The following is a 24,556-nucleotide window of genomic DNA, read 5'->3' on the forward strand; positions in this document are numbered from 1 at the left end:
CACACACACACACACACAAAACCACACCTATTTTTTTGTTGTCTTCTTTTTTGTTTACATTTTACACTCACTAAACAGCAAAAGTGCTGTTTAGCAAGTGTAAAATAATGGCGGTCATTTTGTTTTCTCAGTCCAAGCTCCACGGCAGCTTGATATGGTGCTGTGAAGTAGCAGACTCATTTTTCAGTGGGCATTACTTGTACATTAATACCCTGCTGGAGAACACTCGCTCTCCAATCAGGGTACTAATGTACAGTTTGCCCATTGTCTAATGCTCATTAGAAGCCACATTTTAAATCCAGCACAGGTGAAACAGCATTTATCAAATGAGACCTTGCACATTGGAATGGAGTGCTTGCTGATGTTAAACAGCAAAACGCTCTGGGCTTATTTAGAAGTAAACTGAGTGACTAACTTTTTTAACTGTAACTAAGTAGTCATGATTTAGAGATGAAGGCTAATTCTGTGATGTAAGAATAAACTCTTATGCAAAATTGTTTAATAATTGTACATATTGTAAATAAATATCAGTGGAGTGCATATATCTTAAATGTATTTCTAATTAGTTGTAAAATGACAACAATGTGTCTAATTGTTATACAAACACAACAGATGTTCTATCATTGTCATTGACTCATAAATTCAAAAGTGTCATTTTTATTGCTCAAATGTTAATCTATGTATTTCTATAATATTGTAATGTAGTATTGTACCTAGGTTGTGGCTGAAAAGAGTCTGCCGACCAGATCACTTACCTGGTTAACAAACTGAATAAAAGAATGAATCAATAAAGATAGATAGATAGATAGATAGATAGATAGATAGATAGATAGATAGATAAAAACTGATTAGGGTCAAGATCAATTAAGTTGTTTATATCTGGATAAGTGAGTTCTGCATTGATATGTTTATTTATTTATTAATTGATAAATGGCACTGTCATCTGAATCAAAATGGATCCATTTTATTTATTGCTGAGGCAGAAAGCTAATTACATGCAAACAATAAAGGAGCAAGATCAGGCAGTTCTGTGTAACATTCAGATTAGTCTAGCAGTCGAACACTTGCATAAAGCACAACTACATAACATAGCAAAGGTATGCAAGCAAACAATGCTATGTCATATTGAAAATGTTTTCTAAGATACTATGACATTCAGCACTGTTTCAAGAAACTTACATAAACAGAGACTAGCATGTAGCAACAGATAAGATGAAAGACACATTCCAACAAGAAAGTCTTCTCTACATGATGCATAAGTTTCTAAAGGTAATGCAGACACAGAGGCAAAAGTAGTTTCAAGCTACCCACAGCCAAAGAATAGTAGAATTATATGATGGAAAACTACAGATCAGGCATAACAGTAGGATAAGTGGGTAAAATACAGAAAAATATTACTGGCTATTAAAATAGTGATTCAGTAAAAGTTAACTAAAATCAGTTAACTACTCTCATATGGACTCATGTTTTAGCAAAAAGAAAGTATTAGGATGTATAATACAGAATGGTGACAGTATCTGTTAGGAAATGTATAAAGCAAAAAGAGGTCCTTCTTCATTCAGCTAAGTAAGTGATAATTATATACACTGTTCTGTGCTATTAGGCCACCTACTATTGCTGAGTAGTTTATCCTAAATTATTGGAACATATAATAAGAAAGCATGATTATTTTTTACATTTAGAGGGCAATGTAGTGTTGCTGCCCTACTATTGTATGATATCAGAGGGTACTGTATTGTTCTTTGAGTGGGTTCCTACCTAAAGGTAAGATGTTTTTCTGACTGCTGTAGTAGTCTGAGCAACAAATAGTATGACTACATATCTGGTCTCTCCAGTATAAATAGGTGCTTTCCCCTTTTCAGTGACATATAGTGACATTCTCACCTTAGAGGCAGCAGCATGAACTTGCAGACCCCATTGCACATTATTTGTATCCAATGCTGGTTCTTTGATAAAGCATATATACTACTAGAGAAAAGGCATACTTAGCCTGTGGCATGAGCATCCATTTCACATTGGTTAGTCTTGCTTCCTGTTTTTGGTAGGTTTGGTGGGTAACCATTTGAAATGTCAGGACCTGTTAAAGAGTTCTGAAACATGGAGATTGGCTGAAAGAATGAACTTACATATACCAAATCGAAGATGGCAATTTAATAAAATATTTGCTTTCCTTCATGGTATGGCAATCTTTGAGTTGATATACATAAATTCAGGGGGTGTGGGACTTCCCCCCACATCAGGAGTACATTGGAAATTCAGCCATGCAAAAAAAAAGAGCTTAAAGTGGAAGAGCAATGTTCGAGATTTGCTTTTCTCCTGGATGTATGATTTTTTTATTATCAGTCTGTTGGCACTTTGCATTATGAGTGCTGATATTTCACAATAGTGCCTTTCATGTGTTGCATGTAGCTTGAAAGGGACAAATCACAGTTCAATAACTTTAAACATATGGGGCATGCACTGCTCACTCGACTAAGAACCCAAAACAATGCAGTGATAAAAACGCAGACACCTGAAAGTAGGTGAATACATTTTATTAAATGAAATAAATAAAATAAAATAAGTAAATTAGGCAACACACAATTCCATTTTTAGATCTTTCTCATGGGTGACTTCATCAGAAGTGGTGCAGTCTTTAACATCACTTCATTATAAACTAGGCATAAAAAAATGTTTAAAGAACAGTACATTTCCTAACCCTTTGTATTAAAACGCTGATATACCACCTCCTAAATTTGTAATCAAAATATATAAAAACAACTTAAAACACTTCATCACCTTCTCAAAGCTCATTAATTGCACAACTACAACATTTTAAAAAAGGACACAAAAAATTACATAAAAACTATGGAAACCTAAACATTAATATAATATTATATTATTACTACAAAATATAATAAAGATTCCTGTAATTATAACATCATATCAACAGTGTAGAAAAATACTTTACAAAGTCTGCATTTAAAAGACTACCTATTAATGTTTCAATTCATAATTTGGCTGCTTGAAGCTTCAAAACTGCCTGCAAAGATACATTGTCATTTAAACCTGGAGCTCTCTCAGCATTTAGTCTTAACTGCCACAGCATCTCTTTATATTTAATTAATTCCTCCCATTCCCCTCCTCTAGGGCTTTTTTCCACATTGTCAATAATGACAAAGGTATTTTTTTTAATTAGTACCACACTCAGCATTCTTAGCCAAGGAATTATTATTTTTTTTCTTCATATCATAGTTGTGTTCATAAATTCACTTTCTTTGTGGCGTCTCAGTCTTTCCCACATAAAACCCATCACATCCTGGACATCTTGTTAAATAAACAATCCCAGATGAGCCACTATCTCCATGAAATCACTTTAAAATCCAACCTATTCTTCAAAATGGCATATTTATTTTCAGTAATAAAAGGGCATTGTTTACAAAAGCCACATTTACTAATCCCTTCTTTTTCCTCATTATTTTTATTGTATGCACATAGGTTCATAGGTTCATAGGTAGGTACTAGGCCATCAGCCCTGGGGCTTATACAAGCCCAGCCAAAAAGGTACTCTGGCTTTTGCCACCCAAGAAAATTATTTTCCTGTGCCACTGTCAAGCAGAGCCACAGAGGTGATCCCCGGGGTGAATTTCCTATTTCTCATCCAGTCATCAAGATTTTTCTTGAAGAGTGCTAATGTGGAGCTTTGTTTGATATAGACAGGTAGTTCATTCCAGAGTATGGGAAGTCTCTGGGGCAGGAATCTATCCCTCTAGCATGTTCTGTTTATTGTGGTGACAAGGTTTAGGTCCCTAGAGCATGTAGCTCAGAGGGATTGGGATTTCTTTAAGTGGAGCATGTCCAACAGCTCTGGGTTTGACATGGCTTTGTATGTTAGGCAGAGATCACCTCTAAGTAGGCGATATGTGATGGAGAAAAGCTGGAGTTTTTTGAGACGGTCTGTGTAGGACATCTGTTTGAGGCCGGTAATCCTCTTTATTAGGTATTTCTGTGGCCTTTCCAGTTGTTGTATATGTCTTGTGAGGTACATACCAAAAGGGCTGTTGTACTCTATAATGGGTCTAATGAGTGATGAGTAGAGTGGAACAATGACCTCTTTTTTTCTGGATGAGAAACCTTTTGTGATGAGGTGTGCCACGTAGAAGGATTTCCTGACTACTGTGGTGATGTGATTATCAAAGGAGAGACTACTGTCCATCTGTGCCCCAAGGTCTCATCACACTTTCGGTGTTAAGTATACTACTGCCTATGTTGTAGTTCATGGGTAAAGAGTTTTTACCAAAGGGGATGACAATACACTTTTTGGCATTGAGCTTGAGGCCATGGCTTTGACACAAGGCATCTGTCTCAGTGAGGCCCTTTTGTAGGATGTCTACATCGTTAGGAGTTTCGATTATGGCTTCTAGTTTGCAGTCATCTGCGAACTTCATTAGCCAAGGACCTTCTGTGTTAGCCTGTACTTTAGAGAAGTAGATACCAAACAGGAGAGGACCCAGGACTGAACCCTGTGGTACTCCACTTGTCACTGGTCTGAAGTCGGATTTGGAGTCTGCTACTTTCACAGTGTGGGCTCTGTCAGTGAGCCAGTTGGCAACCCATCTGGTGACATAGGGATTTATACCTAGTTTAGTCAGTTTATCTATAATTCCAGAATGGGGGATGGTGTCGAAAGCCTTGGCAAGATCTAGATAGGCTGTGTGAACCACCTTACCCTTGTCTATGGCTTTGGTGACTGCTTCAAAGAAGTCTATCAGGTTTAGGAGACATGATCTGTCTTTTACAAACCCAAACTGGGTGAGGTCCAGAGTTTGCAGATTACCAATGTCTTTGTTTATAAGTTCCATGATGATACGTTCCATGGCCTTGCAGACCAGGCTCGTCAGGCTAATGGGGCAATAGTTCCCAGGATCAGTGGTGGCTCCCCCTTTGTGGAGTGGGATAACTGTTGCTGTGTGCCATTCAGTGGGAAGAAAGCCTGACGTGAGACTATGATTGAACATGGTGCTTATTTGGGGGGCCAATTCATTCTGAAGTTCATGTAAAATGCTACCTGGGATGTTGTCCGGTCCCATGGATGCTGTGTTTTTGGTTTTAGTGAGTGCAGCTTTTACCTGCATAGATGTGATTACAGGGACTCTGCATTCTTCCTGTATAGATATGGGCCCTTTAGGGGGTGAGAGGGGGGTAAAGGTAGCACGGAACTTATCTGCCAGGATGTTGGCAATATCAGTTGGTTCTGTAATTTTCGTGCCATTGTGCTATAACTCAGAGCAGATATGGGTGTTGCCACTGAGATTCTTGACATAGCTATAGAATGCTTTGTGGTTGCCCTTAGAATCAGTGGTGATTTTGTTTTCATAGCTAGCTTTGGAGGATCTTATAAGGGATCTTAGCTTCTTACTGAGGCTGACCAGGGAGCTCCTCCACTCATGGGATTTTACTCTCTTTTGCAACAGTTTCTTCCTTTTGTTGTAGAGTTTGTTTATGGCAGGGGATCACCAGATTGGCTTTCTTTTTTTGGAGGATAGCCTCTTGGTTCTGTTTGGGATAGCACGATCCATGCACTCATGTAAGTGCTTATAGAGTGCATTGGTGTAGGATTCAGCAGTTGTAACTGTATTGTCCATCTGCATGGGTGTCGTGAAGTTCACCACTTTTGTCTTAAGAAGCATGAAGTTGGCTTTGGAGAAATTTTTTACCATGGTTTCCTTAATGGTGGGTGCAGGGCAGGATGCAGATATCTAGGGTGATTAGCTTATAGTTGGATATGACCAACGAGGAGTTGACTTCAGGTGTGGAACACTGGTCACTCATGCTGGTGATGACTAGGTCTAGGATATTGCTGCCCCTGGTGGGAGCATGGATAAGTTGATCCAGGGCATTGGAATTTATGAATTCCAGAAAGTGTTGAGTGAAGGAGTTGGTACATGAGTAGTTTTCCCAGTTAATGGTGGGGTAGTTGAAATCACCCATTATTAGGGTGTTTGGTTGAACCCTAATATTTTCCAGTATATCAAGAAAAGAGGAGTGGGAATCCTGGGGCATGATGGGAGATCTGTAGCAAGCTACAATTTGGATTGCAGTTTTGCCCAGAGTTAGTTGCACTTGGATAACCTCAGATGCATTATGCTGTGCAACTAGCCTGGAGGTGTGGATATCCTTAATGAATATGTAGACACCTCCGCCTTTGATGTTCTGGTTCAGGTTAGATGGCCGAAAAGTGTGGTATGAGTTATAGCCTGGGAATGCAGGGGTGATCTCTAGAGCCTTGAACCAAGTCTCAGTCACTGCACAGATATCGATGTTCTCCATTTTAAGGAGTGCCTCGAGTGAGTACATTTTGAGATTTAGACTTCTAGCATTGAGTAGCATTACCCTTAGTTTTTGCTTGCCTGTTCCTGTTACAGTGGTGAATTTGTCATTTGTACCTTGCCTAAAAAAGGCACTATTGGGGCGGGCCAGTATCCGGAATCCTAGGGGCAACAGGTGCAGGCCATCTCTGGCAAAGCATCATGGTCTTTTGACCATGTCGTCCCAGGCAGACAGATACTGGATCCCCTTAGAATGACACCAGAAGTTTACCCAATTGTTGAAGTCAATCATTTTGTTCTTGTAGTGCGGTATCATTCTGGGTGATGGCAGGATGCTACTCAGGGCTAGGATCATACCTGCCTGGGCTACAAGATCAGAGAGCTCTTCCATGTCTCTTTTCATGTAGTCCAGGGAGGTACATCTCAGGTCGTTCACACCAACATGGACAATGACAAAGTCATATTTGTACTTGTTGTGGAGTGACCTGAGTGCGTGGGTTATGTGACGGATTCTGGCACCCGACAGGCAGCTGACAGTAACCTTCTCCTTATTTAGCCTGGTGAGTGGGACATTAATGTGCCTGACTATACAGTCACCTATGACTAGTGTGTTGGATAAGTTGTTTTGCCTTATGGGCTGTCATTTATTGGCACACTGATTCTGTGGGCTATGTGTCATTTGGGTTGTGTTGGGGGTGGAGGTTGCTTGCGTTTCTGCTTTGGAGGTCTCTGTGCTTGAGCAGATTATTATTGAGAGCCTCCGTGAATAGCAATAGTTGACTGCCTTAGTAGAGGTCATAATATACAACATTCATTGTCTGTCCTTTAACAAATGCTACTACTGCGGGTGGTGGTGCTGCGGTAGCGTTGTCGCCTCACAGTTAGACGTTGCCCATTCGATTCTCAGTTAGAGCGTCTTCTGTGTGGCGACATGCGTGAATGGGCGTTCCTTCATTGAAGGTTGTGTGTTAGGCCCGGCAAGCCAGCACGTAAAACTCTACTGCCAATCATTAGCGGACTGGTGTTCCGCTGTGGCGACCCCTAACCGGGAAAAGACGAAAGACACAAACTGTTATCTCTTCAGTGAATGCCACAAGGAAAATAACATCAAGATTATATCTAACATAAATATATTCCCTGTGTCATTTTTAGGTAAGCCCACTATGAGTCTGTCCTTAATTTTGCATAAAATACTGGTATAGCTGATGGGTCTAAAATTATCTGTCCCTGATTAAAACTCTCTCTTTGGGAACCACTAACACTACAGAGCTTTGTGTAAGCCAGGGACATGTTCATATGCTAAGTTTTATTTAGGTTCATAGGTTCATAGGTTGATACTAGGCTATCTGCCCTAGGGCATTTATAAGCCTAGCCAGAGTATGTTTGGCTTTTGCCACCCTTTTAGATTAATTGACTGTGCCTCTGTATAGTAGGTCACAGAAGGTAGCCCTTTTAAGGTTTGTTTACTTTACCTCTGTCAAGCAGCGACACAGAAGAGATCCCAGGGGTAAACTTATGATCTCCCATCCATTCGTCAAAATTTCTCTTGAAGAGGGTCAGTGAGGGGCTCTGCCTGACATGGACTGGGATTTTGTTCCAGAGTGAGGGGAGCCTCTGGGATATGAATATGTCCCTCCAGCATGTCCTATTTATTTCTGTGCTGAGGTTCAGGTCCCTGGAGCATGTAGCTCTAAGGGATTTAGATTTCCTGAGGTGAAGCATGTCCATTAATTCTGGGTTGGACATGGCTTTATACGTCAGACACAGATCACCTCTGAGTAGGCGGTACACAACTGAGTAGAGCTGGAGTTTCTTTAGCCGAACTGCATAGGGCATCTGTTTGAGCCCCTTGATCCTCTTGGTGAGATACTTTTGGGGTCTTTCCAGTTGCTGAAGGTGTCGGGTAAGGTACATCCCAAATGGGGAATTGTACTCAATTATGGGCCTGATAAGTGATGAGTAGAGGGGCACAATGACCTCTCTTGATCTAGATGTGAACCCTTTCATGATAAGGTGGGCTATATAGAAGGTCTTTCTAACCACTTTGGCAACGTGATTGTCAAAGGAGAGATTGCTATCTACCTGGGTCCCCAAGTCCCTAATTACTTCTTCCGTACTTAATGGATTACCACCTATGTGGTAATTTGTGGGCACTTTGTTTTTTCCAAAGGGGATGACTATGCACTTTTTGGCATTTAGCTTTAGGCCATGGCTCTGGCACCAGTTATCCATCTCTGTGAGACCCTTTTGGAGGATGCTTGTGTCAATCGGAGAATCGATTATAGCACCCAGTTTGCAGTCATCTGCAAACTTGGTCAGCTATAGTCCACCCGTGTTAGCCTGTACCTCAAAGAAATATATACCGAACAAGAGAGGTCCCAGGACTGAGCCTTGTAGGACACCACTTGTAACTGGTTTAGAGTCTGACATGGCACCTGCTATTCTGACCATGTGGGTTCTATCCCTGAGCCAATTTGCAACCCATCTTGTGACATAGGGGTTGATATTTAAGCTGGTGAGCTTATTTATGATGCCCGAGTGGGGTATTGTGTGAAAGACCTTTGCGAGGTCCAGGTAGGCTGTGTGGACTACTTCCCTTCATCTATGGTTATGGTAACTGTTTCAAAGAAGTTGACCAGGTTCAAGAGGCAAGATCTGCCCTTAACGAAGCTGAATTGGGTAGGATCCAGTGTCTGGAGGTTCCCAATGTCTTTGTTTATGATTTCCATGATGATATGTTCCATAGCTTTGCAGACCAGGCTAGTCAGGCTTATAGGGCGATAGTTTCCGGGGTCTGTTGTGGCACCACCTTTGCGGAGTGGGACCACTGTTGCTGTACGCCATTCCTTGGGAACTTATCCTGTAGTAAGGCTGAGATTGAACAGTGACTTTATATGAGGGTTTAGTTCTTCTTGGAGCTCATGTAAGACGCAGCCCGGGACACCGTCTGGTCCCATTGATGCTGTGTTTTTTGCTTTGGAGAGGGCAGCTCTCACCTGTGCATCTGTGATCTCAGGAAGACTACACTCTGTTGGGATAGACATTTGCTCTTTTGGGGGGAAGGGGGGGGGAGAAGTTTGCACTGAACCTTTCTGCCAGGATGTTGGCAATGTCTGTGGGTTCAGTGAATTTTTTGTCATTTTGCACTAACTCAGAGCATATCTGGGAGTTGCCTCCCAGGTTTCTGACATAACTAAAGAAGGCCTTGTGATTATCTTTAGTGTCTTGTGCAATTCTTCTTTCAAAGCTGGCCTTAGAAGATTTTATGAGGGATCGTAGTTTCTTGCTAGTACTGATCAGTGACGCCTTCCCTTTTTGAGATTTTGCTCTGTCATGTAGTAGCTTTCTCCTTCTGTTGTATAGCTTATTTATGGCCAGGGTCCACCAGACAGGTCTCCTGCCTTTGGAGGAGTGAGTCTTGGTTTTATTTGGGATAGCATGCTCCATGCATTCCTGTAGGTGTCCATAGAATGCTTTTGTAAAGGATTCTGCATTTTGGGCCATATTGTCCACTGGCCCGGGGGCTTTGAAGGATTCCACCACAGTTTTGAGAAGTGTGAAGTTTGCTTTTGAGAAGTTCTTCACCGTGGTTTCCTTGGCTAGGGGTGGGGATGGAATATGGATGTCCAGTGAGATTTGTTTATGGTCTGATCTTACCAATGAGGTGTATACCTCTGGTGTGGAACATAGAGACCCCATGTTGGTGATGACCAGATCCAGTATGTTTTCCCCTCTTGTGGGAGTGGTGACCAGTTGTTCCATAGCATTTGAGTTTATAAATTCTAGGAACCGTTGGGCGAGGGTGTTTGGGCTTGAGTAGTTTTCCCAATCGATGTTTGGGTAGTTGAAATCACCCAATATAATAGTGTTTGGAGAGACCTTCATATTCTCCAGTGTTCTCAGGAAAGCCGAGTGAGGTTCCTGTGTTTGGGAGAGTGGTCTGTAGCAGGCTACAAACTGAAAGGCAGTTTTGCCCACTGTTAGTTGCACATGGATGGTCTCCGAAGCTTCGTGCAGTGCCACTAGCCTGGAGGTGTGGGTATCTTTGATAAATATGGATACTCCCCCTCCTTTTGTGGTTAGGTCCGAGTTTTGGGGCCAGAAAGCATGGTATGAAGTATAGCCTGGTAGTGCTGGGGTACTCTCGGGAGCCTTGAACCAGGTTTCTGTTACTGCACAGATATCGATATTCTCCATACTGAGGAGAGTCTCGAGTGCATGCATCTTGAGGTTTAGACTTCTGGCGTTGAGCAGCATTACCCTTAGTTTTTTTCTTTGTGTTGTCTATGGGGGTGGGTTTGTCTTTTGAGCCTTGCCTAAAAAGGCACTATGGGGGAGGCAAGAGCGTTAGCCAGTATTCGAAAACCCAGGGGTGACAGGTGCAAGCCGTCCCTAGCGAAGCAGCGTGGCTTGTCGAGCATGTCATCCCACGCTGACAGACACTGGATCCCCTTTGAATGACACCAATACTTTAGCCAATTGTTAAAATTGATCATTTTGTCTTTATACTGTGGCATCATTCTTGGTGAGGGTAAGATGCCACTCAAGGTCAGGGTCATACCGGCCTGGGCTACATGATCAAAGAGCTCATGTACGTCTTTTTTCATGTAGTCCAGGGAGGTACGTCTCAGGTCATTCACACCAGCATGGACAATGACGGAGTCATACTTGTACTTGCTTTGGAGTGACCCGAGTGCTTGTGTTATGTGGCGGATCCTGGCACCCGACAGGCAGCTTACAGTGACCTTCTCCTTGTTCAGCCTGGTGAGTGGGACGTCAGTGTGTCTGACAATAGAGTCACCTATTACAAGTGTATTAGGTGTGTTGTTTAGCCTTAAGGGCTGTGACTGTGTGGCACACTGACTTTGTGAGCTATGTGCTACGTGGATATTGTTTCGTGGTAGGTGTTGCTTGGATGTCTGCTTTGGAGGTCTCTGCTGCTTAGGCAGATTTTTATTTAGAGTCTCCGAGTATGTTTTTGTGTGTTTATGTGTTTGGTTTGCTGATGCGATAGGTCTATGTGAGACTGGATTTGTGGTGTGTGTGGTTACCTTCTCCTCCTGACAGGCTGTGCCAGTACTGGGTTGAGAGAGCTTAGCCTCCAGTTTGGCTATATAGTTGCATCTCTCACATATATTTGAACTTGCTGGGAGGAGGAGAGGGTGGTCTGTATACATAAGGCAGTTGTAACATTGTCTCAAGATTCCCAGATTCACCAGCTGGACTGGAGAGTAAACTCAAAACTGACCTTTGGACATGCCTGAATAATATAGGGAACTACTTATTGACTGATCAGAAAGAACCAATATGGAGCAAATGCTTTGAAGGAGTATAAGAGGATGTAGTGCTTTAGTTTGTGTTTACCTATGAGATTACTTATACGAGCAAGTGCAGGGCTTTAGAATGAGAATAGAGTGCTTAATTTGAGATTTAGAGTAGTTCTAAGGGAAAAAGTGAAGAGTAAACTTTGTGGAGCCGTGAATAGTTTAAGCTTGTTTAAGCGGCGCTGCCCAATGCTGCTCTGTGCGCAAGACCACGCTAAAACAGGGTTGCAGGGTTTTAAGAGATAGAGATCAAGGAGTTTAGAATTGACCCAAAATGGCCAATAAAACTACAGCTTCTAGACAGTAACCACTCCTACAGGGACAGGCAGGCTGTTCAGTGTTAACCACTGCCACTGGTGAACACAGAGACTTCCCTTTAGTCCAAGCAAGCAATGGCCTCCAAGAAACTTACAAACAGTTCAGAACAGCAAATCTGTAACTGAACTTTCTTAAATTTCAGAAAGTGGGAAAAAAGCAATGTTTTTTTTTTGTTTTTTTTTTCTTTTTTGTTTTAGTTTAAAGGTAGCAGAGATACCTCCAGTTTGGCTAGATAAGTGCATCTCTCACAGGTTGTAGTGTTGGGTGGTAGGAGGAGAGGGTTGTCTGTGTACATGAGGCAATTTCTACATTGCCCCAAGATGCCCAGATTCAACAGATAGGAGAAAACACTGGGAGCTGACCCTTGGACATGCCTAAATAAAACTATTTTCCTCTAGATAAGTGAGGAAAGTGAGTACAAGAGCTGTTTTTCTCTAAGCAAGTGAGGAAAGTAAGTACCAAAACTATTTTCCTCTAGGTAATGAGGAAGGTTGAGTGCTGTAGTAATTAGCAGGTTATTTAGTGCTTACAAGTTCTGAACAAGTGCTGATCACGAATAAGCAAATTCAAGTGCTAAAACTAAGAATCTGTATCTGGACTAAACTAGTTACAGGAAAGGGGGGAAACAAGTGCAAATGCGGGCTTTTAAATCAGAAAGTTGAGAAAGATGGAAAAACTGCCCAAACGGCCAATAACTACAATTTCTGGGTCAGAACCATTCCTTATGTGGTAGATAGGTTACCTAGTGCTTACCACTCCCACTGATAAGCTAGAAGGCTTCCCTCCAACACAGAAAGCTTTGGGGGGCTCAGAAGCTTACATACAGTCCTGGATACAGCAAATCTGAATCTGGACTACACTAGTTACAGGAAAGGTATATATATATATATATATATATATATATATATATATATATATATATATATAGATATAGATATATATAGATATAGATATAGATATACAGAACAGAAAAGTAACTAAAACAGCAGTAAAAACAATTCAAATGCAGTGCAAGCTAGCACACTTGAGTATGTAGCAATGTTAGACCAAACAGTTTAAAAAATGTAATTAAATTAAAAATTACTAAAAACAAGTGCAGAAGGAGTCTATTAGGTAGAATGAGGTAAAGAGATGGGACTGGGGGGAGTGTCCCAGATCAAATCTACAGTGGGGGCGGGCAACTGCAAAAGCCTCCAAATTTAAACAACACAGGAATAATTAATGTTTAAGATTCTCCATGGTCTTATTTATGAATAGTGGCTCACTCCCAATAACTCCTACCATGTCAGGATTTCCTTCAAGAAATTTTCAATTCCCTTTTATGACATGTTTTATATCCTTTGACATTGCATTGTACATCACTGCACAAGCTATATCATGCCTTTTATCTTTCAATAAACCATCTTTCCTTTTCTCCAGTAATGGGGGTATACCTATTTTCCCTCTCATTCATAACTTCTCTGGTATTCTGTATTACCATTTTGTCAAGATACTGTATTCCCTAAACATACACCTTAACATTTCCATTTCAATGTCTAGATCTTGTAAACTAGAAGTCATTCTAGTCAGTCTTATACATTGTCCTTTGACTAAACTATGCTTGAGTGAAAAGGATGTAAACTGTTAAAATGTAAAAAAGGGTTACTGAATGTTGGCTTTCTATATACCCTGTTTTTAAATCCAATGTCCGTACGTTCAACCTGGATGTCCAGATAATTAAAAAAATCCCTATTATAATTAAATGTGAATTTAAAAAAAACAATAGATTCATGTAAAAAATAATAAATTCTATAATTTTTTCATCAGGTCCTACCCATAAAAAATATATATAATCTAAAAATCTCAAAAAATCTTCATGTATTTCAAAAATTCTGATGGGAATATCCTACTTTTTTTCTGAAGCCAATACTACAATGTTAGCATAAATGGATACGCAAACTGCACGCTGTACCCATTGCCACCCCCTTGATCTGTTGGAAAACCTTTCCATCAAAAAATATATAGTTGCTGTCAAGTACAATTTTAACAAATTCTAATAACAACCTAATATTTTCAACATTGGGGAATTCACATTCAATTACTGTGTCCAAAAATAAAGCAAACCCCGCCTCCTCTAGAATTAAATTAAAAAGATCAACTACATCCACAGTTAAAAAAAACTGCAGATCTATCCCAGACTTCTAGAGTCATCCTTTCCAAGAAGTCCCAAGGATCCTTCAACAACTGCCTTTCAGAATTGTAGATAGATTTCAACATCTTGTCTATATAGATACCAAAGAGTTGAGTCTTGGATCCACCTGCAGCAATAAAGGCTGAGTCTTGGAGCAGCAACAATAGGCCTAAAGGGATGCTTAATACTATTTGTATATACCTTGTAAATCCCAAATATAGTGGGAATAACAGGCTTACATACCAACAAAAACTGATGCAATTCAATAGAAATTCATTCATCTAGCTATAAGTCATCCAAATAAAGATCAATCCGTTTATATGTCACAATAGCTTTGTTTCTTGAAACTGGGTGATAAAAATCACAATTATCAACATTTCTATCATACTAGCAACATAATCAATAGTGTCACAAATCATTAGAGCCCACCTTTATAATGTTTCATCACTCTGCTAGGTTTATTATTAACCAGGGCACTTAATAGTTCTACTTCTGCTTTGCTTAGATTACTCTTCTTGATTTTATTATTTTCCACAAATATTTTATAAATATCACCCATGCAAACTATTTTAAAGGATGCTAAAACTGAGTGCAATGATGGATTAAAAACACTCTTTCTTTTCATAAAACCTTTAGGTCACTTCTTCACTTCCATCCCACCTTCATTAAAAAACAATATCAAATTCAATGTTCTTATATACACATCTTAAATTCTATTAAAACATCACCAATGTCTAACTGTCTACTGGGGATATATTTCAACCCTTTTTCAAAAAGTGAAAAAAAAAGTTATCAATGGCTAAACTACTATAATTAAAAATATTAAAACCATTTTTAGTTAGTAAAATTCCCCATGGTCAACTTTATTATCATACCCTAATATCTCAGCCCCCTCCCTCTGGGCCTGTAATTCTTGTTCCACTTGATAACATTGTCCTTGGGACTGTAATATCCTTCCCTGAAATAATTTATTGGTCCCGTGTCCATATGTTTCCTCCCCAGTTCACCAGCCTCTCTGACCTTTGATGGGGGGAAAATCCTTACCAGTGTCATTATTACTAGCTCTATCCCCAACACTAATCTCATACTCATCAACCTGTTCTAATGCATCACAATTGTTGTCCACTTCCTCTTGATCATCACTCACCCCCAGTTGCTTGTAATATTCATAACTGACTCTATTATTATTAATATTTCTCCTCCCTCTTAATGGTAGGTAGGCTGTATTCTTAGAATACTGGTCTAAGTCATGAACCGGATTCTTGTGTTTTCTTTTCACTATCACTTCACATTTTTTATCTGCTCTTGAAAAAACATTAAAAAACAATGACCTGTAATTATCAAAAAATAAATATTTTGAATTAATTCATTTTGACAGTAAATGTCTTTCAACAATTCATTAATAAGCTTAGAGTTCCAGGTATTAATTAATTCCATTAGCTCAAGACCATGCTGATTAAACAGTGAAACAAGTTCAGGAAACAGAGTCTGTACCCTCCAAGCCATTTGGAAATTTGTATATCTGAAGCTTTAAGGACACAATCTTTTTAATAATATATTCTCATAAATAACCATTGTCCATTTGCAGTCCTTTCTCTTTTGGCTGTTTTTTCTTAAATTCAGAAATACATTCCTTTAAACTATTATTGCTATTCATTGATACTTTGTCAAAAGAAGGCTTGCCACTTTAGTTTAACAAAATCAGAGAAAGTGTAAGCCCTATTAATGCAGGTTTTATAATCAAAATCTTCTGCCCTATTAGGATGACCATGTTCACTACTGTCATCCCCACTCACATAATTGTCCATTGAACAGCCTAAATCTCTTCTACCAATATCAAAATCATTCACAATATAATTTGCAGTATCAAAACACTTGTATTCCGAGAGCGATCCCTTTTTGAAAATCCATTTGTACCAGTATTAAAGCAATTTAAGTTAACGCCAACTGCTTCCAAACCATTAACTGTCCCACTCACATTCCCTGGGAGTCAATAAATTCCATGCAAGAATAAGACTATTCTTGCATGGAATGGTTCATGTCCGTATAGCACAGCAGCGTGCCTTGCATATTCATGAAGGCGCGCTGCTGTACTACCTATACAGACATGAACTGTGAACGAGTGGAGGAGGTGTGTCCAAGTAGTGCACAGACACTGAACACACCCCCTGCACACAGAAAGTGCCATACAGCACTTTCTAATTGATCTGGCATAATATTAGAGATTTACTCTAATATTGTGCCAGTATTTCAGTGTCCATGGACACTGAAATGAAATAATGATCATTTCAGTGTCTGCAGACACTGAAATAAACATTGCAGCAAGAAAGCAATGCAAGGGATGTGTGACAGGTTCTGTGACACACCCCCTGCATTGCCAAAGTGCCGTACGACACCTCCGCAACCTGCTATAGCAGGAAATGAGTGCAAATGCACAAATAATTGAGGATAAATCCCTCAAAAGGCACACAACACAGATATTGGCCATGAAACTTAGAAAGTTGATAGAAAACAGGTCATGCATTAGCATGAATTACTGAAGGGTAGAAGTGTGAAAGCAAATGTATGCCAGTATTCCCTTACAGCAGTGCATGTTAACAAAGGCACAAATAATGGGGGGAATAAATAATAAAGCAGGGACACGTCTGAAAAATTGCCCTCACACACTTGGAAAGTTGATAGAAAACAGGATATGTATTAGCAGGAGTCCCTGAAGGATAGAAGCCTGAAATCCAAATGAATGCCATTATTTCATGATTGCAGTCCTCAATGAGTTGTCAGAACACCAGAAGACTTACTTATATAACACAATAATATAATAATAATATATACTTTTTTTCTAGGCTAAGAAATGTTTAAGAGAGCTAAGTGTGTGTGCACATTATAACCCTTCACTTACCATAGCTTAAACATCCCATAGGAGATAAATGCAAATATAGATATGAAAACTCCAAGCTGAGATATTGTAGTGGTTAGAGTCCTGGTTTTGCATGCAGGCATTCACGGTTCGAGTTCCAAAACAGGCAGCTTATTTTCCTATGGGAGGGTAGTGTTAAAATTATTTTTGTAAGCTTAAATTATGTAGCAACTGTTTTTTGTCAACCAGGGTAGTGTAGCAGGTCCAAAAGTGAGATGTCAGTCTAGAAAATATATGAAACCCGCATATAAACACAAATGCATCATACAGTATAGTCACACGAGAATATAACTTAATGAAAGCACATAGGGGGATGTCATGGAAAGTAAACATAAAATTATATGTCAGTAATGATGAATCAATCCCACAATCCTGATACTCAAAAAAATTAAATCTGAGCAATACTAAGTAGTGCTCAGCTGTGCTAAGCTGGTGTAAGCATTGCTTAAATGTAAATGCTAAGCAATAAGTAACCCAGCTAAGTGGATTTGCGCACTGGTAAGCACTGTTCAATGTCTATCCCTTTACGCACTGCCAACCTTATCTAAATGGGTTTGTGCATCGCTTAGCTTAGCTCAGCATATTCAAAATAGTCCAATGACAGCAAAGGGTGGGAATTTGGCTCTATTTAAACCTCACAAGTGGGAATACAGCCATAACCAGTTGTAGCTCATCTTTGCAGGCACTATGGCTGGTGTAGAAGAGGCATCACGCTTTTAGGTGCAACGCTGGTGCATTCAGGAGTCCAGGGTCATGGTTGGACTCCTAGTGAAAGACCATGAGGAGAGACTGCTGCAGGGCCAGTACCAGTGCTTACAATACAAAGCAGAGGCCTGGGACTGTCACACAAGTAATCTCACCAGTGCTACTGGCATCCCTCGAACTGGTGAGCAGGTCTGGCACCATTTCACTGACTTCAAGCATAGGAAGAGGGAGGTCTTGGACCAGTGGACCCAAGATGCATGGGCACAGAATGTCCCAGAAGTGTGTAAGTATCAGTATCAGTTAGTGTTTACCAAAGTCCAACCTGCGTATGTGATTGATAGGTATGCATAAAGCTTTCTTTATCTCCTGTACAGCTGCATATGAGAGGGCTGCAAACATAGATGCCCATGCCAGCAGGTTGCTAAGGCTGTGCCAGGAGGCTGGTGAGTACAAATCTAGCATGCAGTATTCAGGGAAAATAAATAGAAAGGAGTAGAATGTCAACTGCCAGTAGGTTAAAATGTGTACTGTGTGTAATGAATAAATCAGACATTAGCAGAGTAATGCTGATGTACAGGATATCTATCAATAAAAGTGCCAGCACCCTTCAAAAAAACTAAAATCCCCAGACTGCTGTGTTTACTTTGGTATGGGGTGGTATGAGTCTAATTCTGCACACCATCTGTGGCTCTGACAGCATGAATTAATTGAGGCTCATCTGACAAAGATTGTGGAGCTGTAAAACAGGAGATCAACTATATGAAATGTTCCATGCACCAAGATCTGATTCCTGAAGAGTAATGTGTAAACTTTTATACTGTATCCCTATAGCAGTGCTTTGTGTTAACCATTGCTTTCCAGATTGTAATATGTCAAAGTATTATTACACAGTACAAGAACTATCTGCCATGCATGAATGTCAGATTGTCCAACCAAGAGAGTATTAGAGAGAAAACAGTCAAACAATTGGCAGCAGTTTCTCAATAGCTCATTGTGTTGAAACACAGGCTTGTTGTACCTTTTTTGCACAAACAGGCACAGTTCAAATCCTAGGAGTGGTAGTAAGCTGCATGATTAATTTCACCCAAGAATATGTGTAGAAACAGTCAGGTAGTGTTAACAGAAATTTCCTCCACAGGTCTGCCAGGTAAGGAAATGTTTCTATTAGCTGTAAGAAGGCTGTACTAATACACTGTGTACAACACTTCCACTGTCCAACCCCAGGCCATAGGTAGATGTAAAGTGAGGTCATACCTGGAGATTAATGAGTAGAGTAATGATCAGTGCAATTGTGAACAATTGAAGCCTATACAGTTGTTAATTGACATCTCTCTCTCTCCCCCACCCTATCTGCACCAATAATTCCTACACATAGTCAATGGGTATGTTTTTCTCCAAAGCTACTGTTGGGACATGTGTCCTATTGTTCTACAAATATTGAATCGTTTGATTATTAATGTGCCCTGTTCAAATACTGTCATTGGTGGCTTGTTGCTATCAATGTAACTTGCATGCCATTATGATGCCTGCTGTTGTTCCATTTATGCATGTGTTCTGTTTGCAACTGTTTCAAATCTGTTATTTTGGGTTAATTGGAACACCCATGCATGCTGTTAAAGCTAATTTTGAAATGTTTTGTTCATGACTAACCAACATATTTTGTAAAACCTCAACACCATCACACATTGGATTAAAAAGCAATAATACTTTGAGGCTTTACCTGAGCATTCTTGATTGTTTTTCTTTTTAGTAGTTCAGTTTGTTTTAGTGGAGAGATATGCTCAGAACCCCTTAGTGCAATGAATCTGGACCAAGCCTGACAATGTGGGGGGACAAATGCATGAAAGTAGGGACATATCCAAAATAAGTGAGTAGATAAGCTGAGAAAGCTGATGTAGCACACTGTATATCCTAACATATATTGACTGAAATATCACAAGTCTGGGACCCAATTGCTTCTCATTAGTTAGTGACCTCAATCCCCACATCATCCTACTGATGTGCCAGAAATACACAACAGTTATGGGGACCAGACTAAAGATATCAGCCAGACAACTAGACATCCTACGGATGTGTGGACATCACAACATTAGGGAAACTACACTCAGCTACCAAGCAACATCCAAATTAGAATCAGACTGACATAACACTACCCAAATCCAGCTCTGGGACTGTACAGATGCATTTGCAAATATAACAGGCACTACAGGGATGCAACACTAGTGGAAAACAGACACTGGGGTGAAAGTGCATACCCACAACCAATTGCACCATAGTCACAATCACATACCAGTAAACAAACTGAACACTACAGTATAATGACTGTGTGAGCAACAATATCCCATTTACTACTCACACATTACCACCACATATACTGCCCCAAGTCCCAGTGTAGTGGAAATCTTGAGGTGTTACAGGACATGCCATGGTCTGCCCGTACAAACATGTACAGGTGATAGGGAACCAGAAACCAGAGCAGCATGCACAGTCAGATAGAAAGGACCCATGACACTCACATGTACCCCCTCCCTACACAGCCCAACCAACAAGTACACTCTACACTGTTACACATTCCTGACAGTCTGTTAATAATGGCCAGACATACACAGACTTCTCAAATGAGCAATTTCCCACAGAATGTATAGGCACAGGACTCATATCTATGGCTGCTTCCTTGTTACATGTCTGGTTGTCTATGACATCACTGAGATGGTAGCAGGAATGAAGGCAATAAATAATAATACTACATACCTCTGAACCTCTTAGTGCATGACATCTGGACAAAGCCTGACATAACTGGGGGACAGAGGCCCAAACACAGGGGTATATTGGATATATTGCTGTTATAAATTTAGACAGTTGCTGGTGTTACTGGGTTTGTTGTCACATATTTTTTGAGGGATATGAAGTCAGTAACACCAATGGATGTTAGCATTTACTGACTGCATTCCCCAGAGTATCCTACTGATTAGCCAAAGACAGCAACTGTCTGGGAGACAGACCAAACATATGAGCCATGCCTCTGGACAGTTTATGGGCCTCTGGACAGTGTAGAGGTATGACTGCAGTCATGTAACAGAATGAAAATCCCCTGACAGCTGCCAAACATATCACCCAGCACCTTATGAAGCACAGTAAGACCAACATGACACTCCCCCACATCAGCTCTGGGCAATTACCCATATATATTCAAATATAGCATGCACTACAGGGATAGAACTGTAGGGAAAAGCAGATAGTGATGCAAAAATGTCCACCCAAAAAACATTTGCACCACAGTCACAGCAACATACCAGTACCCAAAATGAACTCTAGAGTAGAATGACTGAACAAACATATCCTGATAGCCAGTCACACACTACACTGACATATACTGGCCAAAATCACATTGTATCAGAAATCATGAGGTGTTACAGGACATTTCACATTCTGCCCCTACAAGCATACAGACCTGACAGACCACCAGCAGCCATAGGAGGATGCGCAGTCAGATAGGTAAAGGATGTATGGCACTCACATCTGCTACACTTCCTACTCAGCTCAACAAACATCTACACACAACACTGCTATACAATCTTGGCAGTCTGCTCACAATGGACAGACATACATAACTGTCATATATACAGATTTCCACAGAATTTCCAGGGTTTGGAACCATAATCCGTGTCACTGCTGCATATCACAGCCAGGAGTCTGCTAGGTCACTGGGATGATAACTGAAGTGCAGTTGGTAATTAATGATATACCATACCTCTACACCTCATAGTGCAGGACATCTGGACAATGTACTTGGGGGACAGGGGGCCAGAAAGAGGGCCATATCACACATAATGGTGTTACAGACTGAAACAGTAGCTAGTGTTACATGTGTTCTTGTAACATAACATCTTTGAAGGATATGAAATCTGGAACACCAATGGATGTCAACAGTTAGTGACTACAATCCTCACATTATCCTACCAACCCCACAAAAACAGATGTTGTTTGAGGAACTGACCAAATATAAAGGCAAACCTCTGGCCATTCTGTGGGCAACATGCCAGTTGAGAGGTATGTCAGAGGCATATCACTGTCAGATGTCAAGTCACTCATAAATGCATGTCCAGATGAACCCTGTCAATCTAGCAACCCTCCATGTGTATAACAGCACTAATGACATACAATCTGTACCCATTTCTGGAGCTTTGTCCCCCATGTTGTTGGGCTGTCTCCACATGTCCTGTCCTGTGAGGTATTCTCACCTACTGTCTGTGAAGCTGTAGCCCCCACACCTCCATAATTTCCCCTGCATGGGCAAGGAGAAGGGTCAAGGCCCACATGAAGGATGCCCAATATGTTGGAACTAGCAGCAGTGTCCACACCCACAACACAATACTATGTGGGTACCTACATAGCTGTATGGCTTCAGCAATACTTGACAGGACATCAACCCCCTCAAGGTAGGCTGAATGCCTGTGGTGGACAGCAGCAACACAAAACTACCATCATAGATGGAAATAATCGCAGGACAGGCCAAGAAGGAAGAGGTGCATCATTGGTAGCCATGTCACCTTGTTTTGCACAAGCAAATAAGGTCATAGGTGATGTACACTAAAGCTGTCTTTGAGTGAAAACTGGATACATCCACCAAGGCCAGTCACTAGACCTCCAGACATGTGTCTGCAATTCCAGAGGCAACACACATATCTGCTCTGTAGTGGTGGTCAATAACACCACATACACATATGCCATAGATATAGGCAACCGGCACAAACAGGTGAAGTGTAAACTTCACCCCCTGTCCCCCATAGGTACACATGTACATGTACAGCACCTGCCCCCCTCCCCTCAAGATCAGGAAGGAGGTTTGTAATGCCCTCTCAAAGGCCACACATAGAGGTCTCCATAGGCCTGATACAATTCCTGGCTGCATCCTACATGAACACAGACATGTGCTCTCAGACCCATTCTGCAGTGTAGTCAACCACAGCCTGATCACCGGTGTTATCTCATCTGCACAAAGGATAGACAAAAAGTTGATAGAAAACAGGTTATACATTAGCATGAATGTTCTGAAGGTTGCAAGTCTGAAACTGAAATGCATGCTATTATATCATGACAGCAGTCCTCAATGACATGGCCGAAAACCTCAATACTGCCCATTTAATATAATAATATAATATTAATATGCAATAGGAGATAAAAATATACAACTCAAATCCCCAAACCAAGGTAGTGTAGTGGTCAGAGTCCCAGCTTTGCATGCAGGTGTGCACGGTTTGAGTACTACAACAGGCAGTCCAATTTTACATAGCAAAGCAGTGTTACAAGTACTATTTTCATATTAAAATATGTGGTAAGTTATTTTTGTCACCCAGGGTAGTGTAGCTGGTGTAAGTGTGAATGCATATAACATGCAAAACTACCCATGTATACATGTGTCCCATACAGTATAGTTACACCCCTTGCTACTGTAATGAAGGCACGTTTTATATTTTATGAGAAATATATAAAAATATATATACAAAAATATATAATACAATATAATTTTATAATAATATTATAATGACATAATGTAATTATGATAATATAATATATATATATATATATATATATATATATATATATATATATATATAAAATATATTTTATGAGAATGAACTGTGAGCAATGGTTAGCAGTGCTCAGCTATGCTGAGTAGGTTTAAGCATTGCTTAAATGTGGATTTTTATTTTTATTTATTTTACATTTGTTAACCGGGATAGTCCGACTGGATGCAGGTCGATTTTCACCGGAGGCCCGGGGAGAAAAGCTCCACATGTCGATAGTTACATAAGAGTTAAACAGTAGCAGTTTTATACAGTCACATATAGATATCAGTACAGAATTATAGGATTATATGCATACTTGGATTACATACATACTTAAACTTAACATTGTAGTTTTCTTGTTCGAACTTAGACATTTTTAGTGGTACAAGGCTGAAAAAGGTAGCATGGACATGGATAGGACTGATCTGAAAGCATCATCATCATAGTTGTGGCTTCACAGCACATTGTGCAGCCTATGAAGGCAACTGGGTAAAAAGATTGCAAGTTTGGCTTGTTTGCCAATGCCCCCGGTTTTAACTCTCAGTGATCTTTCAAAGTATTAGCAAGATCCTCAACAGGCGTTTAGGACTTTAGCAGTTAATTATACCACTCCCTGCTATAGTCTACTTTCATACTCATGTATTCTACAAAAGAAAAATCACACAGCCTGCTTCACAAATTTTTGTCATCAAGGGTCACAAGTGACCCCAAGCAAACACTAGAAACTTGAGCTCACCATCACCAAATCTAATTTATGCTGGAAAAAAAAAGTGAAAGCCTAGAAGTCCATTTATCTGGGCAATGACACACTTCACCATAACATAACAGGTTCTCATTTACTATGCCATCACTAGCAGCGAAGAAAGCCAAAACATGTGACAGCAAATAACGTTCGTCTTTCAGAGTCTCCCAGTGCTGGATATCCTTGGACAAATCAACCTCTTCTGCCGTCCAAAAGGATGCCTCTGCTTTCTTGTACATCTGTCAAATATCTTCATACTGGATGGGGAAGATGACAAAATGACGAGGGTTGTCCTGCAACAGCGGCTCATCCTGCACACCATTTACTTCCTTTTTCTTTTCAGCTAACTCTTTTTGTTTTTTTTTTAGGAGAGTCCGCTTCTTTTAGAATCCAACAGGACATTTTCAGGGCAAGTGTTCATGTCATACTCATAAAAGGAGGTGTATTTTCATCAGTGGGGTCTGCAGACATAACGTTTATATCTTTTGTTCCTAGGGGTGTG

Source organism: Protopterus annectens, chromosome 6.part0 (assembly GCF_019279795.1).
Source record: "Protopterus annectens isolate FY-2018-M chromosome 6.part0, PAN1.0, whole genome shotgun sequence".
In the NCBI taxonomy this organism is placed as follows: Eukaryota; Metazoa; Chordata; order Ceratodontiformes; family Protopteridae; genus Protopterus; species Protopterus annectens.